The 15,891-nt window shown below is 34.2% G+C and overlaps 1 protein-coding gene across 11 annotated transcripts in view; it reads left to right on the forward strand.

Annotated features, from left to right (window-relative positions):
- Nucleotides 1-15,891, forward strand: part of LOC143230572 (zinc finger protein castor homolog 1-like) — a 222,030-nt gene that overhangs the window by 68,087 nt on the left and 138,052 nt on the right. For 3 of the 11 annotated variants that reach the window (XM_076464349.1, XM_076464362.1, XM_076464363.1), the window contains exon 1: nt 5,118-5,360. The exons of 4 other annotated variants lie outside the window; for them this stretch is intronic. The gene's annotated coding sequence lies outside the window, so the exon portion shown is untranslated. Of the gene's footprint in view, nt 1-5,114; nt 5,361-15,891 lie in introns of those variants that run through there. 4 more of the 11 variants (XM_076464361.1, XM_076464360.1, XM_076464359.1 and 1 more) reach the window with 3 other exon arrangements.

Consider the following 15,891-nt stretch of genomic DNA (forward strand, 5'->3'; position numbering starts at 1 on the left):
TATCGTGTTTTCTTATTACGATACTAGATTCTAATCGATGTTTCCAGTTTCTCTTATTTGTTGTGATCACGCTGTGTGAAACTCACTGCTTTGTTTAATGGATGGAATAGCTCTCCAGACTTCCTAATTACTTTCCACATCGAAAACGCTTCGGTCCAGACTGAGCATCCTTAGAACCCAAGATGTCGTCCCCTGGTTGGATTTCTGGGGGACGTTGTTAGAAATATTTGCTCAACAGCTCAAGTAAGTAGGAGGGTGCCCATCTCGCAGACAGGAGGAGCGGAACCATCGTCTTTGAGGTTTAATTTTTTTTATATGGTCCTCGGTTATTGTTCATTTTCACCTACACAAATTAATCAACGTGCTTACAGGGGCTCGTGGCACGTGTTCTATCAGATAATTATAGAGTTACCTCTCTAGAGATGCAGGAACAGATGTGTCTTGTTCATCACGAGAAGGCAGGCGGGTCAGCCATCGCACGGAAGAGGTACACTGGTCAAAACTATATCTATCTGGTTCCGAAGCTAAGCGCCCCCCTGCGGTATCTTCTGAAGTGATAATCCTCCTACTCGTTAAGTGATTGTATTCGTGACAACGTTATGAGATCTTCTCGTCTGATGGACCCAAGTGTGAGAAGAGCGCAGAATGAAAGCATCAGATACTTTGCCCTTATAACAATTACTCTTGTTACATTCTAATTTTCACGTTGTCAGTGACGCAAAGCAAATTTTGAACACTGTGGAGAAATATTACTGCTCCCACGCATTTCTTCAGCCTGTTAAAAAGACGATTCATTTAATCCAATGTGAAACATCAAGTGGACAACAAAACAAAACTAACTTCTTCACCAATAAGGGCTCTTAAATAATACTGTTGTTGTTTTTTTCTCACGGTATTTGAACGTGCATATAAATGCTACTTTATTCTCAGATTATAAACAGACTCCATAAGAATATATGAAGCTCCCTCTATCCTAATAAATTTGAACTTGTCGATAAACAGAACGGGAACGTTTATAGATATGGTAAAACTGATTGATATAAGCAACATTTGAATATAGGCTATTATTAGTAGATTTTTTTTCTAATGCTAATAAGGAGTGGTGTGATAAAATACGTTATCAGTCATATTATCATGCCACGTAACAAGCTTTATCCAATATAATGCCTTTTTCTCGGTAGCTTAAGTGTTTTACATTTTTACAATGGAGGAATCTTTCAGGTTCCTGTCAGTAGTGTATTGTTAATGGCATGTTTCTTGTAGCTATGAATTAGGCTTAAGTTATATTAGGAAATGTTAATCTGATATATGCTTACACAAATTCAGTCGCCCGGTTTCTGTAAATGTTTAGGGCAAAAAGCATTTTTTAGTAAGTAGACGAATTTTATATGCTGTTCCTACAAATATTTTATTCACAACTAATAGGTTAAAAGTATGTCGCCACTTTATCTGAAGGACTACCGAGTTCATTGTTTGTTTCACTCAATAGGTTTGTCATCTGTAAAGTCTATTATATGAATTAAGTCTGAATCAAGTGATATTCAGTGGGATATCAAAAGGTTGGATGTGTGATATGATACCGTTTACTATTAGGGTTAACAAACCTCCACCAACACTTTCAGTATTCTGAAAGTCTAACATCATACCACTTATTGTTTGGCCAGGTTTTAATTATTATTTCTTAATACTCTTTAGGATTCGGGAGGAATAATATTATATGATAATTATAGGTGAGAAGATAAAGCTCAAACTATTAATTGTTAGAGTCAACTCTGAAGTAGCTAATGTTAAACAGGGAGTAAATGGGTGGGAAGGAAAAGTTCAAACTAGTAATCGTTAGAGTCATATCTAAGTGTGTGTGTTTTCTTATGGCAAACCCACATCAGGCTATCTGCTGTGTCCACCGAGGGGAATCGAACCTCTAATTTAAGCGTCGAAAATCCAAATACTTATCACTGTCCCATCAGGGCCCCATATCTAAATAAGGAACAAAATTGAGTTTTCAATGAGAATGTTCGATCTCTTCTATTTATATAAAAATTTCGACAAAAGGAAAAAAAATAAAGACAATTTACATAACAAAAGATGTTTCCATCACTGAGTTTCTACACGTTTTATTTGTTAGGAATCTAGATGTGTCTTGTACGGCTTTACTAAAATTATGTTAAACGCTTTTCAGAGATCAGGCTGATAACATTTTTTCCGTCACAAAAACAGTAGTTGTGTTCATTTTTGGCATTTTCTTCTATCGCCCACGCACTTATAAATATGTTACGTACATTTGGGTAGAGGTTTTTATCCAATTAACAACGTATCTCTCCCTTTAACTAGTCAATCTCTTCCTCGTTTCTTTGGAAGAAAATTAATTCAATATCCAATTTAAATGTTGGTGAATTATTTGTTCACTTCTTGGAATCCGCCCCCATGACTCAGCGGTAAATGTTAGGCTTTATAATATTAAAAAAAAGCGGGTTTCGATACCCCTAGTTGGTAAAGTCCAGAAAGTTTCTTATGCATTTTTGAGCTTAGCAGCAAACACATATTGTAATTATTCTAACGTATGTTTAATGAAGTCAGAGTTTTTTTTTATTTTGCAAGTGAATATGCAAGCAACGACATTTTCTCCTTCTGTGTGTTGATAGCATTCACTTATCGAATTTCTCAAGTTGTTGTTGAAATAGAAAAATGGGTGAAACATTTACTGGTCTCTTAACTTTTAATTCTCAGAAAACAGGATGTTAGCAGCAACAACCGGTCACTAAAACGGAAATAGCGGAAGAGCTGAAAAAACCAACATAAAATAGCCTCGTATTGAGATGTAGTTATTGAAACTACACAAGACTTGAGGTGCACTATGACATACCTCTACTTTATGCTATATTACACAAGACTTGAGGTGCACTATGACATACCTCTACGTTATGCTATATTATCCAAGACTTGAGGTGTACTATAACATACCTCTACGCTATGCTATATTATCCAAGATTTAAGGTGCACTGTGATACACCTCCACGTTATGCTATATTACACAAGACTTGAGGTGCACTATGACATACCTCTACGTTATGCTATATTACACAAGACTTGAGGTGTACTGTAACATATCTCTACGTTATGCTATATTACACAAGACTTGAGGTGCACTGTGACATACCTTTACGTTAGGCTGTTTGATACAAGACTCGAGGTACATTGGTAATGGATAAGTAGATGGTCACAGAGAAAGACGAATATAGACAGATACATACACGGGAGTACTGACAGAGTAAGAGATAGATCGATGGGTGCATGTATTTCTTGTGTTTAGATCATTCGCGAAAACGTGCGTGAGGGTTATTTGCAAATACGTGTCTCTAATTTTGAATTTAGAGACTATAGGGAAGGCAGCTATCCAATAGCATCCACCGTCAACTCTGAGCTACTCTCAGACGACCAGATAGTGGCAGCTGACTGGTGCTCTTACAACACATCCAGAGTATCAAATTATGGAGAGTGGGTCTTTATACAACGTCGTGAAGCGAGCCATGAACGCTTGGATTCATAGCTCGGGCACGCTAATCATTCAGTCATGTTCAACTGTAATGAACAGGTGCACAGGTATACAATAGATAAACGAATATGTAACGAAACAGCGAAGAGACACGTTCATGAATGTCATTTGGACTTCGTAGTGTTCTCTCTTTGATATAGGCCCACTATTCGTTAGTAAAAGAGTAGCTCAAGAGTTGGCGGTGGGTGGTGATGATACTTGCCTTCCCTCTAGTCGTACACTGCTAAATTAGGGACGGCTAGTGCAAATAGCCCTCGAGTAGCTTTGCGCGAAGTTCAAAACAAACAAATTCTTTGAGATAAAATGTCATTAAATCTTTCCTTCCGCAAAGATTTTATGCAGAAAAATCGAAAATCATTTTCTGGAATATTTTTATCGTCTATTTAGTTGTAAGTGTCTAATTAGATTAAGATTGCGCAGTACATTTTAAATATTTTAAATGAAAGCGATATATAGCGAATACAAAAAGTTTTATATAATAGTGAAGGGAAACAAGCAGAAGTTGTATATATATATATGCAGTTACTTAAATCAAGATAATAATTCTTGATTTTTGTTTTTATCTAAGAGTTGGGAAGTATTTAACTATGACCCCCGAAATAACAGTTGTTTTTATTGTTATTCAATAATTCTCATTTAACATGTATAAATATTTTCACGTCTTTTTCCTGGCGCCCGGATAAAGTAAGTAAAAGATTGGTTTGTTTTGAATTTCGCGCAAAACTACACTAGGGCTATCTGCGCTATACGTCCCTAATTTAGCAGTGTAAGACTAGAGGGAAGGCAGCTAGTCATCACCACCCACTGGCAACTCTTGGGCTACTCTTTTACCAATGAATAGTGGGATTGACCGTAACATTATAATGCCCCCACGTCTGAAAGGACGAGCTTGTTTGGTGTAACAGGGATTCGAACTCGCGACCTTTGGATTACGAGTTGAGTACCTTAACCACTTGGCCATGCCGGGCTAAGTAAAAGATAAAATAAGTGTACCAAACTCAGCCATTTCACTCAGTTATTACAATAGATTTTGCTCAGATACTCACATGTATTTATTTAGAAGTTTTAATGCATCATAAAAATTATTTAGCGTGATTTGTCATGGTAACGTAATCTAATAGTTGGGGTTTAACAAAACTGGATATATTTGCTTTACTTCATTTACATTAATTAGAGCATTTCTCCTTCCGCGACAAAATATAGTCCAGTAAATTTTTATTCTTTTGCTTGAAGCTACCTTTCTATATTTTAACTTACGGAAAAAAAAAACGTATTGTTCATTTTTTAATATATATTATCATGATAGAGTTAATCAAATCAAAGCTCTAGTATCTAAACGACCACTAACAAAACCGGTTCTTACTGGCATTCCTCGTATGCTTGACAACTTACCTCGAGAAAAACTGTCGCTTTTTTAAAAATATTTACAAGTGATTTTTAATAAATGCTAATTGATATATTTTTTTATTGCTTCTTGGTAAATTCCAAAAAATTTAAGTCAGCTGGTAAACGTTTTCTTGCAGTCATGTCCTGCGTAACCAGCTGCCACGCGTCTTACCAAGAGAACCCATTCCTTCGTGTGACTGTGATTCAGATTTAGGCATTAGAACTGGCGCGGTTGGTGGGGTTATCAAGCGCTACTCTCTTGCGCCTCAGTCTAGCATGCGGAGTCTTAGTCGTAGGCTTATGTGTAGCAGTGGTCCGTTTCCTCGTTGCTAAGAGACAGGGGTGTAGACTTAGGTGCTAAAAAAGATAGACTGGACGTGAAGCTCTTCGAGATCGTGGGCGGAGACTTAAGCAGAACTCGGTAAGTTGTTCTTCGATCTTGCATAAGGCCGTAATAACGAATTAAGTAGGTCTTAGGAACAATCGAACGTAAACGTGTAACGTTTTGTTGAGTACAATACAGGAATAAATACGGAAACACTGGGCTATACTTAAAGTCAAATATGTTTGGCAAGCCTTAGTGAATCCAACAAACATTGAAATAAACTCAAATAAAATATGTCCCATACACTACAAAACAGCCGCATGGACAATCATAAGCTAGGTCCAATTAAAAACGTTTATAAACGTTATTAGGTCGTGCAGACGTTGAAATAAACTCGAGTAAAATATATTTTTCACACCATAAAACAATCATAAAGTAGGTCTAACTAAAAGTCTGTTTTACGAAGTAAATCGTGCAAACATCAAATTAAACACAACCAACGCACCAATACACGAAACCATAGCAACCTGGACAAATAATAAACGAGATATGAATACAAAAATATTTGCAAATGATACTACACTAATGTGTTTAATATTAGAAATGATACTACATATACTGAATAATACGGTTTAATATTAAAAATGATACTACACATATTGAGTAATATAGGTTAATATTAGAAATGATACTACATGTACTGAGTAATATGGTTTAATATTAGAAATGATGCTGTACTGAGTAACATGATTTAATATTAGAAATGATACTACATATATCGAGTAATATAGGTTAATATTAGAAATGATACTGTACTGAGTAATATGGTTTAATATAAGAAATGATACTGTAGTGAGTAATATGGTTTAATATTAGAAATGATACTACATATATTGAGTAATATAGGTTGATATTAGAAATGATACTGTACTGAGTAACATGATTTAATAATAGAAATGATGCTACATTTATTGATTAATATGGGTTAATATTAGAAATAATGTTGTATTGAATAATATGGTTTAATATTAGAAATGACACTACATATATTGAGTAATATGGGTTAATATTAGAAATGACACTACATATATTGAGTAATATGGGTTAATATTAGAAATGATACTGTACTGAGTAATATGGCTTAATATTAGAAATGATACTACATTTACTGAGTAATGTGGTTTAATATGTACTTTTCTGATATTTTCTCCCAATAACAAACGGTCATCTAATTTATGACATGTTACTAACAACTGATATTATAATTAAAAATCTCAGAACTATAATATTATATATACTTGATAGCAATGGCTTCTCACAGTAATAAAGTGTCACTAATCAGTCAGGGTGAATTCAGTCCCATTAAGCTACTGTAGTACCATTTGTAAATAGCATTGGTTCACGCACACCTACAATATCACTGGTATGTACAATACAAGTGTTGATTCATGTTTTTATATCCATCTACAATATTATTATCCAAGTGTTGATTCATGTCCAGCTACAATATTATACAGTACAAGTGTTGATTCATGTCCAACTACAGTGTTATTATACAATACAAGTGTTGTATTGTATGATTCTACATTATCATATGGGGCGATAATTTTTGACCAGATGCATTATTGTAGTATCACAGGTAAACGTTGGTTCATTCCCAACTATAATACTATAATATCACACGTAAGATTTGATTCATATCAGTAACATGTATAAGCCCTGATTCAAGTACCACTACGTTACTATAGTACCATGAAAAATAATTAATTCGTGTCTAACTACGACTTCAAAGTTTTTTGTGTAAATTTTAATTCGTGTTCTACCCTCTGTGATATGAAGTATTATCCTCAAGTATACAACTTTAACGGCAGTAATGCTCCAGTAGTTAACTATAGTAACTAAAAGTTATGTCAGATATTTCAACAATAGTTTGCTTTACTATTTAATATGCCAAAAGGATGCTGAAGAAAAACGTTTTCTGCTAATAATAACTGTACTCTATTAGTGTTATAGGTTACTATCTATTCTTACAGTAGAGCTACGGAATGCCTAAGCGTACGTGTTGTTTTATATAGAAACACAGAATGCGTGTGTGTATAGCCGCACAGTTGTTTCAGTAAATGCTCGTGTTTTTGTGAAACTGCTCTGTCAATTGTTTATTCTGTATGAACCTACCCGAAATTATATAGAACATTACTGTTAAAGATCTGTGTATTGGAATTCTAGAAATAGTAAGCGTTTTTATGAACTATGAATTGAAACAAATGTTCATAATACTGAAACATGCTTTAGTAAATCGCCTATATTAAATTTTATAATATTTGTATGAAGAGGTGGGGTTACAGCGCTTAATCAAAATAACAAATGAAAGATTGCGTTTATTGAAAACAACAACGCTTTTAGAACTCGGATAAAATTCCACAGTCTTAAAGAAAAGACGTATTATAAACACACTGTAAGGTATTACAACAGCAACTAATTAAATATTAAGGTAAGAGAAGGCTTAGGTGATAAGAAGTGACGATAAAATCGTGCTCTAATTTTGTGGTAGAATAGAATGTAAGATAACTTTCCCAGAGATAAACGTTGATGATGAATTACCTAGAACCCAGGAACAATGACGAAAAAAGTAACTTATACTCGTAATGCATGAAATATTTCTAATAGAGTATAAGATATAATTTTCGTGGGCGGTTTACTGACTTAAGTGAAAAAAAATCAAATATTTAATTGGATGGAGGCTTCAAAGATAGACAGTAGAGGTTGACATGATGTTAGCTGAGGTTGAGCACTAAGAAATGGAGGACATAGATTTCATTTAATTTTCCAAGACCGTATTTTAGCGACGGATTGTTAGAGCAAAAGATCGTATAATAAAGATCATATAATTAAGGGACAGGTAAATGATGCTCTGAGGAACCACGTGACCCCAGTAAAAATTTACTTTCGATTTACGGGCTGTTTACTAGCAAAAAAAGAAAAAAAAAGACTCCAAAACTGAGCTACGAGTTAATAAAAATCCTGTAGAATTAAATAATAATGTATTAATAATTTAAAGCAATTAATTCTTCTTAATGAAATATTGTGTTTGTTTTTAAATTATTTTAAACATACGACGTTTTAACTGGCTGAAAATGCAACGAAGAATAGCATACCAGGCAGCTAAATTTAAGACAATAGAAAGTAAAAATATCTCGAGTCAGCAAAGATTTACTGATATCGTTGCTTCGTTTAAGATATTACGAGGCTAAGATCTGAGGTTCGATTCTCCCCGTGTGTATGGACTTAAGCTAAAACAAAGAAAACATATAAGATTGCTCTGGTACTGTTAATTAACAGATCAGTACTAATGTGTTTTACGCAATACCGTTTAATTAACATATCCCTGCTAACGTGTTTTACGCAATACCGTTTAATTGACAGACCCTTGCTGATATATTTTATGCAATACCATGTAATTGACAGATCCGTGCTAATGTATTTTACGCAATACCGTTTAATTCACAGATCCGTGCTAATGTATTTAAAGTGATTTTTAACCCGTTCTCTAAAACCAAATAGCAGTTCGGATTTTGCATCGTCTATTTTGACAAATGCAGTTTATTGTTGAACATATTCGTATCAACAAACAGTGTAAGGTTGCTGTTGCAGCAACGGGACGTGAACCACGAACTCTCTAATTTACAGTCGGCCAGGACAACCAGAGTTCAGTCTGAGATGTATTATACGTTCTTTCAACTCTAAAATCAAACACGGTCGGATTGTGGGTCCGCGTGGATTTGTTTATTTGTATGTCCGTCTGTGATAAAAACATATGTTTATGTTTCGCATTACGTTCAATTCAAGTTTATTTTGGTAAACTATTTTGTGGCAGAAACCCCATATTTCGACTCTCATCCTTTGATATTATCGTTATTAATACCTTTATGCAGTGATCTTCTTCCGATTTCAAGGTGTCATATAGTTCTCTAAGAACGCTGCTAACTCTTCGTCTCCTGTTGTATTTCATCTACACCATATAATGTTTTAGTACTACGATCTAATTTTAAAATATAAGACGAGTACTATGTAAATAACTAATATAATACCACCAGTTCTTTGTTAAGCAGGTTTACACGTGTAGATTGAGTGTGTTGCACACGATGATTGTGGGATACATATTGAGACATTCTTACACACGATACAAATACTATACACGTACAGTAATTAATGTTTGTGTTTCACAAGATGTACATGTCTTGAACATTTTAAAGATTGTGGTTTATAAGATATACATGTCTTGAACATTTTAAAGATTGTGTTTCACAAGATGTATATGTCGTCTAGAACATTCTAAAGATTGTGTTTTACAAGATGTACGTGTCATGAACGTTACGAAAATTGTGTTCAACGGGACATATATTATTATGCGTTCTTAAAATCGTGAAACACAATGGGCTTCAGCACATTTAATAAACTTCCCTGAAAACAATATTTGCAATGAGAATTTTGTATGTGTAAACAAGTATTACAGAACAACACTGTTTGTACTTGAGATCAGTTTGTTATTGTATAAACAAACTGAAGTAAGATGTTTGAGGATGAAAATTACCTACGATCCCTAATAAACCATTAGGTGGTACCTCAACCAGAATGTCTAAAGTATTGTGGGGATATAAGGTAGCTGAAACGTTTGGGGATCCCTGGTGTAACACATAAAGTACACGACGTCTCAACAGTTTTATCGCATGTGGTATTTCGGGGATTCACGCTTTATACTTGAAGCTCTAGTTGAGCGAACAATCCAGCCACAATAACTGGTAGTAATAAAAAAGAATGTTTGTACAAACTGTGTGCGATCCTGAAGCGTGAAGCTAAACACATTACGTCAGTTAACGAGTAAACAAAATAGACCGATTTAAGCACCAAGCGCAAAGCAATGAAAATATCGTGTTCTGAAGAGATTTAGAACTGTCATCAGACACTTTAAAATCAAACGTATAAGTGGAAAGAGGAAAACGACTGGAGACCGTAATTTACTCCGATAAAAGAAAACAAAAAGCTAATAAAATCTGGAGCTTGATATTTCCAGCTACCAACCTAAGGAATCGTAAATATGTAACGTGTATAGAAGTGTTAGAAATATCCACAATTAAACCTGGTGTGCCCGTGAACAATATTTTAACAGTTTCTCTATGATATAAAGAGTACGGTACATTGGTGAGATGAGATTCATTATGGTAAGATGGAAGTAAAGTAAAAGTAAATTTTGTCGGAATATTTACATATATGTGAGTATAATTTATCTCCAATTTTATTTTAATTTATGTGTACAACCATGTGAGTATGGTATTTTACTCACTAACCTCAAAATCTCAGTGAATTCATGCTCATTTGTCGCTGTATTTAGGCTTCGTAAGGTGATTTCTGCATTAGAGATTATATTAAGCCTAATATAATGCATATATTTATTTACTGTTGTAGGTGGATATAGTACAATATTCATTACGTTAAAACACACAAAACATTTAATAAATATATCTCTGAAGAGAAACACTCGGATAGGACAAGATGTTTTCAATAATTGTCTTATTAAATGGTGAATCGTATTATGAATCTTTTGTGACGTAGAATCAAGTTTCTACACAATACAGCCGAGAAATGTTAGTAATTATTTGATTTCACTTATGAACTGATACAGCGTTTCATACTCTCTTTTTTATTTCTAATTACCATTTCCTGAACAATTGTGATAGAAAATCAATTTGTAATGTATTAGCTTTTAAAGCCAACCGAAATTCATTACAAAATATAAGCCTATTTTAGGGTTAAATTTTTTTCTATTTATTAATCGGCCATTTCAGTTTTTATGTTTGTTGATTCTTATGCATTAGTTGTTTATGTTTATTTCTAACATCTTATAAACTCATTTGTTTTTCAACGTTACGAAACTACATTTCTTCTATAATTTCTCGGACAATATATTCAGATTTCTTTTCATTTCTTCGTGTCTATATCTTTACCACCAGTTTTTCTTTTCATTGCCTATTTCATATTTCTCTCTTTTATCATAAATTCTGTTTTCCTGTTTTCTATCTTTGTTGCTTTCTTTAACGCCATCTCTTTGCAATTTTTTAAAGTTTTATTTGTCAATAACTCGACCTATTTTTGTTATATTCTGATCTAATTCTCTCTCAACAATTTTAGTCTGTCTCATTTTGTCATTAACCCCATCTATATATTTGCTACATTTCTGTATTATTTACTTTCAATAACTCCATCAATTTCTTTCCTATATTTTCTGTCACTACGTCCATCTCCTATTTTTCTTCGAACTTTATTTAGGTCAGTATCTCTATCCTTATTTATTTATTTTCATTGTTAGTTTATAGTTTTACTGTTTTATTTTCTCTATTTATTTCCAGCTTTATTTATGTTCTATTTTGTTAGTTTAGGTTCTTTATGCGGTCATCAGTGTAGACATATGTTTGAATCCACATGTACTCGTACTTTCCTTATTTTTTCGTCTTGCTTCTCATTTTATATATGTGGAACCAATTCACGTTTTTTTCGCTATTTTTCAGTCAGTGATTTCTTCACATTGTACTCCTTGTCTATGTATATTTGTCCTTGGTCATGTGGCATATATATAAACATATATGTGTGTGTGTGCATAAAGATACGTCGTGCAAGTTCCATTCATATTAGGGTCACCAAGTCACATTTCTTCATATCATTTATAGTAAGCACGTGATCATAAGGCGTGCCTTCGATGCTCGTGCAAGTAATAGACCTGCATGCAAACAACGAATCATTGTTGAGCATGACCCATACTACATGGCTCGTAAGGTTTTGACACGATTTAGTTCGTCTATCTTTGATTTGCTTGTCACTTCTGTATTGATTTACGGTAGGTAGTGTTATTCCGCTATTATTTTGAATAGCAAACAGACAGATGTACAGATCAGCCCATCGATGGATAGACAGACACACAAACGGATAGGTAGGTGTTAAGTCAGCCGTAGGTGCATTTGACTTCGATTCAGTGTCGTCTTCATTTTCTATTGTAAATAAAGAAGCGAAGTGCAAGAGAAAATTGGTTTCACTACTAGTTATTCAAGGATACGAGATAAGATGGATAACACACTCTAGTCAATATTTTTCTTAACATGTGCCCAACAGGATGCTATATTTATTTTTTTGGGAAAAGGATAAGATCCTCCTCCTCGTTTTGCGTCTCGAGTTTTCTCCGGAATATTCTTGAAATAATTCTGATTACATTGTTCGACAACAGCTCCTAGAGAAATGTCATTAAACTTGTACAAATAGCGTATAACTCGTTCCTTCACCAATTATTTGATGCTCACCTAATCAACTCAGACCGAGCTTGAGAGTTTAGCTGGAAATCTCGAATATCTTATATTGAAAATGTATGCAGGAAATGATTCAGGTGTTTCACTATGATTCAGCACTTTAGTGCTGTGATATGAAAGGTACGGTTTAAAATGGCGATATATTAAAAAATAGTCCTAAAGATTGTTGTAAAAACAATTTAACTGAAGATGTTTTTCTTCCCTAACATTCCTCTAAATTTGTTCATTGTACTTTGAAATCAAAAGTGTGTTAAAACGTATTTCAAATCTATCTTTAGTCTTCCACAAGCCATCGTCCAAAAGGCCTTTCTTCATTTCCAAAACTATTCAGATGACTGAACAATGAGGGGTAAAATATTCCATAAAACGCTATTAATTTATGTATTACAGTAGTTTAAAATGTATGATTTAAGCGCCAGAAGCCAATAAAAAATGGAACACCAATAGGCCAAAACATTTATTCGTGAATTTCACTGAAGAACAGATGACGTAAGGTGTAATATATTATTTGATTCGCTACTTCTGCTGCAGCAGACTAGTTTCGCCGATTTCACAGTCCATCAGGAAAAACGAAGAAAATATATATAAAGTAGACCTCTAGTGGGAAAATATATGCCACGTGTCATCCAAAAACCTAGAATATTTTGGATTATTGCTGAAAAGTAAAGGATAGTACATCAAGATCTAAAGATCTTTATAAAAACAAGTTAACATTAAATGTTATTATTTGTTCACATTCATTTTAACATGAGAGATGTAAAAACTATAATTTCAAATGTTTAAATGGTTTAAAATGATAAATAATATTACAGAGATTTATCAGTACAATAATATTAAAATTTCTTAGCACAACAATGTTGAAACAATCTTGTAGAATAATATTTAAATAGTTTACTACAATGACGTTAAAACTTCACTGACAAACTGGTACTACTTCTCGAGGCCTGGTGCACCCAACTAATATTTATAGATAGGAACGAGAGAACAATGTATTTATTTAGCAAAACTCAGTATTAATTTGATTTCTTGCTTCGCTGTAAATAGGCAATTTGTCTGATTGGTAGACAGTATTAATTTATGAAACGTATTTAATTTCTTGCCAGCATCTATTGTCTGATGTTCATGCTAGGATTATTTGTGAATCATGTTTGACGTAATTAGCCAGCCAGTAATGAAAGGTCAACTGATGCTACCACCAAGCCTTTCTGTCAGCTTACTACTATCATAGGTTTAACGGTAGAGCATTGTGACCCTATACATGGATCTCCCTTTCATCACTTCCCCAGTATTCTACACTATATTATCTCCCCCCTAAACTGTTACGGCCCCCACCTCTCCAACTAGTAATAGAACCGCTTCTCCGACTCCAAACCTTTCACTCCACTGTGTCTTCTTTTACGCTTTAAGGTGCAAATAACCTCGCACATCTGATCTTCATTGTGGCAGCCAGATGGCTCTGCAGTCTTGTTTACTGAGCGGCCATCTTATTGAGTTTGTTCTTTCTAGACAAAATTTGACAAAGCTCGAAGATAATGAAGTTTAATGGGCAGCAAAATGTTGGATAGCAATCGCAGATAAAAAAAAAGAAAGATCTGTCTTTATGTAATACACCACGTGCCTTTAAAAGCATGCCACATAACTATCTTTATGTAATCCAATCCACCTTGTGCCTTTAAAAACATACTACATCGCTATCTTTATGTAATCCACCACGTGCCTTTAAAAATATACTACATGACTATCTTTATGTAATCCACCACGTGCCTTTAAAAATATACTACATCACCATGTTTATGTAATCCACCACGTGCCTTTAAAAACATACTACACCACTATCTTTGTATAATATTCCACGTGTCTTCAATTCTATATCTTTTAATAATTCTGACATCAACAAAAGAATAATAGTTTGTCAATATGGTTTGATGTATTGAGACAATTGTTACAATTTTGTGGTTTACTAAGTAGGATGTTTATCCCTATACTTTAGTGTGGAGGGACAATGGTTACAATTTTATTTACTAAGTAGGATATTTACCCCTATAGTTATTGTAGGGGTAACTATTTGTTACTTGTTGGTGCAGAACGAAGAGTTGGTGTTGCAAAGGGTCTTCTTTTTATTTAGTTGTTCAATTTGGCGGTGTTGTTTTGGCTGTTTCTGCTGCACCATTTTTCTGAGGTAGGAAATCAATTCTGAAAGTTTAAGACAGCCTGCGAAACTGGCAAAGGTTGCGTCGTGTGAAAGCCTTGACTGACTGCCAAATACAGCGTATAGAAACAAGTTAGCTGTTTCTTTGCTCCCCGACGTGTATTAGTATACAATGTCGTCATCTTACACTCTGCGATTTATTACTAGAGTTGACGCTAATTTCGGCGTGTTTTAGCGTGGTGGTACATGATAGTGGTAAATAGAAGTGATAAAGAAAAGTGTGTTTTGTGTATTTTACTAACGACACCCCTTTATTCTTCGGCAGTCCATGTGTCCTTGTTAATTTCAATGAAGAAGGACATCAGTATTCATGTTAAGCCTTGCACGTGAAAGCGTTTTTGTATATGTTTCCAGGGTTTATGATTTACGTTGAAATTAATATATTTTATTATAGACATAAATTACTGATGGGCTGCCAGAAAAAAAGAAAAAAGATACATAGAAAAGCTTACTAAACGAGAGCGTAAATGTAGCTTGCATAACATATATCGGTGATACTCGAAATATTTACCCCTTTTGGTCAAATAACACGAGAAGCAACGCCTATACATTGATTTAAGGGCCTGCGTGTCATGTAAATACAGTTTATGTGCCTGTTGCATGAGGGAGAAGATTAAAAGATTGGCTTTCGGAATCAAAACAGTAAAAACACAAAACATTCAATCGTTAAGTATATTTGGTGTAAATGTAGTAATAGCAAAGGAACTTGATTAGAAAGGTGAAGGAAAGAATAAATATATAAAAAGCACCATTGTTGTTTCTACTATGTATGAAGGTATTGTTGTTTTTCACATTTCTGTATAAATCATTTGTTTGTAATATGAAACACAAAGCTGCACAATGGGCTATCTGTAGTCTGCCCACCACGAGTATTGAAACCAGGTTTCTAGCAGTGTGAGCCCGCAAACATATTGCTGTGCCACTGAAGTGGTCTTTGATTCACAATAAACAACAACGTCTACAGTTTATTGTCATGTCTTTATCACGCCTCGTAAAGGTGGTAATCTTGGGGATTTATAACGCAAAAAGTCGGGGTTCGACGTCTGTGGGCTCACACGATAAAGAA

This window comes from Tachypleus tridentatus, chromosome 10 (assembly GCF_004210375.1).
Source record: "Tachypleus tridentatus isolate NWPU-2018 chromosome 10, ASM421037v1, whole genome shotgun sequence".
NCBI lineage: Eukaryota > Metazoa > Arthropoda > Merostomata > Xiphosura > Limulidae > Tachypleus > Tachypleus tridentatus.